Here is a 3,550-nt window from a genome sequence, read left to right on the forward strand (position 1 = left end):
ACTTCTTAGCTTACTTGCTTTAACTTTACTATAGTTATATAGCAGGATAAGGATCCAATCTTGTGACGCCACTCCATTTCCATCGTTAAAAGTTGCACATGAGTTCATTCAGACTTTCAGAGTTCAGAGAACACCTAGCAGAGTAATCAGCCTGAAGGTATATCAGATCCTAAAGAAAGAGGACCCGGTTCAGATTTGTCACTACTCTCTGCTGTTGGATAGCCATGGTATGTGTTAGTTTTAATTTACCACAGAAGTTCAATTCTTGGGAGATAGGACAGGTGCATACATTACTTCTCTTATGAATTTGTTCTCTTTTGTGCACTATCTATCTATGAAAATTTTCAAAGAAATTGACGGCGGCGGTGTGGCGAATGGCGAAGCATCTAAAATGGACGGAAGAGAGGTGGTAAGGCGCGGCTGGGAGACGTACATATCCGGGACAAGTTTATTCTCCAATATGAATCTGTATGAAAAGATATGGCATACATTTGTGTATATTGATAATGTAAGCACATCTCGAAACTCTATTCTTTTTTCAAGATTGATTTACTTGGTGGTGCTAACTTCCATTTTCCCAAAACAGGGCATGTGTGCTATTTCTGAAGAAAGAAGCTTCTCTGTTTGCCGGCATCCCTGATGCTACACAGGAGTATGTAGGAAAAGAAATGGCATCTCATAATTCTTTGGATGTAGACCAGTAGTTTCAATTACAAATTGTTGGCTGTAAATGACTTTTAGTTTTTAGCTTTCATAAAGACATGTACTACTCTTTAACAATATGATGTGGTTGATGGTGGTCCTATGTGCTGGTTCAAATTAGGGCAGTGCTAGGGATCAGACTACTGATCCCTTGCTCCCATCAGACTAGTCGAGCACCGTAGGATCAGAAGCACTGTAGCCGTCCAATATGCTAATGGCCCACACATGGTTTGTTGATTTGAATAGTTAATTAATTGCTCCTGTAATCCTGCCGCTAAATACGTCCACTCCAGATGCCAACTATTGATGCTTCCTAATTCACTGCTTCCATCCTTCCGCTAAATACGTCCGCTCTGGATGCCAACTATCGATGCTTCCTAATTCACTGCTTCCTAGATTGAACGCGTGCATCAACAAAGGGTAGATTCATCACGTCAAACATCCTTTATTATTAAGAAAAACTGATAAGTTTTGATTTGCTTCCAACAAACAAATATAAGAACATAATTATTATTCGAGATGCATTTTTTTCAGCCCACCATGCTTAGGTGGCATGGAAGCATCATTCTTTATCGATAGAAGCATCATTTTATGGTGTGCTCATAACACATTTTATTCATATTTTATCGATCGTATTGTTAGAAATATTTTTCGCATCGACAAAAGCATTATTTCTATGCTATATGGTAGTGTTTCAATGATCTGCAAATATATTTTGGTGTAGCACAAACAATATTTGCGTTGGATGGAAACATTTACTTTTTGCGAAATAAATTGTACAGAAGCATAACAAGAATACACACATGCACAAATTTAATCGATAAGAACAATATGCACTTTTACTCCTAAACAACAATAATTTCACTTCTGCATAGCCAGCATCACTGCGCTTTGAACTAGCCAATCATGCGTGAACTCTACATGTGCCGCGAATTCTTCGTCGTCAACAAGGCAACCGCCAACAAACAACGGTGCCTAGAGGCTGCATTTCAGTGGCCATTGTGCTGGAAATGAAGAAGCATGACTAAACCAAGAGGAACAAAATGCCTGTACGACAGAAACATTAGTGACAAACAATTAAGCACAGACTAGCATCTGTCGAAACTAATATTTTGCTGCAAGAAGCAAAATGTATGTATAACAATATGAGTAAAAAAAATTAGGGGCCTTCCCTACCATTTTTTTTTGTTAAAAACAATATCAGTAAAAGAAGCCACACTAGCCATGGTTGAAGAACACAATGGAATTGGTTGGACCAAAATTTCTATATAATAAGAGAAGCATACATGGGCAATGGTTGAAGCAAAAGTTTACTATCATGGAAACATATACAAAAAAAAGGTTCACTGGAATGTATGTACAACAAGTTCAGTAAAGAAGCAACACCGATCGTGGTTGAAGTCGCTAATACTGATTGAAGTACAAACAAATATTGGTTGCAGCAGAATGTATATACAATAAAATAAGGGCACATTGGCAAGCAATGGCTGAAGCATAAATTCACAACCATGGATATCTATGCAAGAAATAAGGATAAAAAGCAGGGAGGCCAACCTCAGTACAAGCTCGACAGGAGTTAGATACCTTGCTACCTTCCATGTGCTGCTTGTAATCCGAGAACATAACCATGCAACATAGGTTCAAAAATCCGTTGAATAAATACCAAAAAATGGGGGAGATCTCTAGAATGCTTACAGGAAATGTTTACAACAAAAAAGCAAAAAGAAGAAGCAGTTTTCATGGAAGCAACTATTTAAACAGGAGAAGCATATGAACTAAATTCAGAATTACCATCATCAGTATGATCTCAACCTGACCCATATTAGATGGGAGCATAGAATTTAAACTACAAGATCTGAACATAAAGGAACCATAAGCTAGCAGAAGAGATGAGAGATGAAGGAAGATTTCGTACAGAGTAACGAGGGTCTTGTTGTCGTTGTGATGAAAGAAGACATCCAGGAACCTACAGCAGCAACCTTCGCCGCCGCTGGTGAGCCTCCCCTTGTCCTGGTGTGCGGTTGTTGAAGGCCAACACAGAGTGCTAGATCGGCGACGGCGCAGCAGCGTGGCGATGAATGAGCATAATCTGGGCAAGATCTTTACCTGGGATTAGGGCGGAAGAAGTGTACCGCAGAGAACGGCAGGGAGGTGGGCTTGTCGACGACTCGATGGAGAATGGCGTACCTGTGATCTGGATCGGAAGTGCGGAATAGACGGGAGCGACGGGCCTGGAGGAAGAGGATGCGGGGTTGTGGGAGGTGGAAGCAGCAGTTTTTTTTTGACAGAAAAGGTGGAGGCAGCAGATTAACTCTATGGTGGAGGACCAGCGCGAGAAATTAGGGAAGATTTATGGGAGGTCACACAACGGAATTGGCTACAACATCACGGCCGTGGGATAAAACATAATCAACGACAAACCTGGCGGCTGGCGGCTGGAACCCTAGCCGGCGCCAGGAGACCCAATCTTTCAGCGCCGTCCTCCGGCGGCTCCCTTCCGCCGGCGATCTCGGTCGTCGGTGGTGAGAGGGGTCGCCGGATCCACGCGTGTGGATCGTTTTTACTCCCTCGTAGTTTAGATTTTTAGGCTGTTCATCGTCTTTGTTTCGGCGGCGACGATGATAGCGCTGAATAAAGATTCTTCGGATCCTTCCTTGACAAGGCCATTGGTCCTATAGTTGGGGATGGATTTGAAAACCAGTCTGTTCAAGCAAGGATGGCGTGGCGGCGGCGGCATCCTCATGGAGGACCTGTGTCCTCGGGCTCCGCTGTTGCGCCGGCGTTTGCTCCAGCATCGGCGCGGAGCTTGGGAGGTAGTCCAGGAGCGGATGCAGATTGTGGTCTGCAT

At 42.8% G+C, this 3,550-nt stretch overlaps 1 long non-coding RNA gene across 3 annotated transcripts; it reads right to left on the reverse strand.

Annotated features, from left to right (window-relative positions):
- Positions 1 to 1,447: 1,447 nt before the first annotated feature.
- Positions 1,448 to 3,008, reverse strand: LOC119326233. Of its 3 annotated transcripts, none has more exons than XR_005157872.1 (4): positions 2,890 to 3,008; positions 2,618 to 2,791; positions 2,257 to 2,304; positions 1,448 to 1,749 (listed from the first exon to the last, which is right to left on the reverse strand). It is a non-coding gene; the product is annotated as an uncharacterized LOC119326233 (long non-coding RNA). The 3 variants fall into 3 exon arrangements; XR_005157871.1 differs by having other exon boundaries at positions 2,618 to 2,802; XR_005157870.1 differs by having other exon boundaries at positions 2,618 to 2,991.
- Between the last annotated feature and the right edge of the window lie 542 nt (positions 3,009 to 3,550).

The sequence above is a fragment of the Triticum dicoccoides genome, chromosome 1B (assembly GCF_002162155.2).
Source record: "Triticum dicoccoides isolate Atlit2015 ecotype Zavitan chromosome 1B, WEW_v2.0, whole genome shotgun sequence".
Lineage (NCBI taxonomy): Eukaryota > Viridiplantae > Streptophyta > Magnoliopsida > Poales > Poaceae > Triticum > Triticum dicoccoides.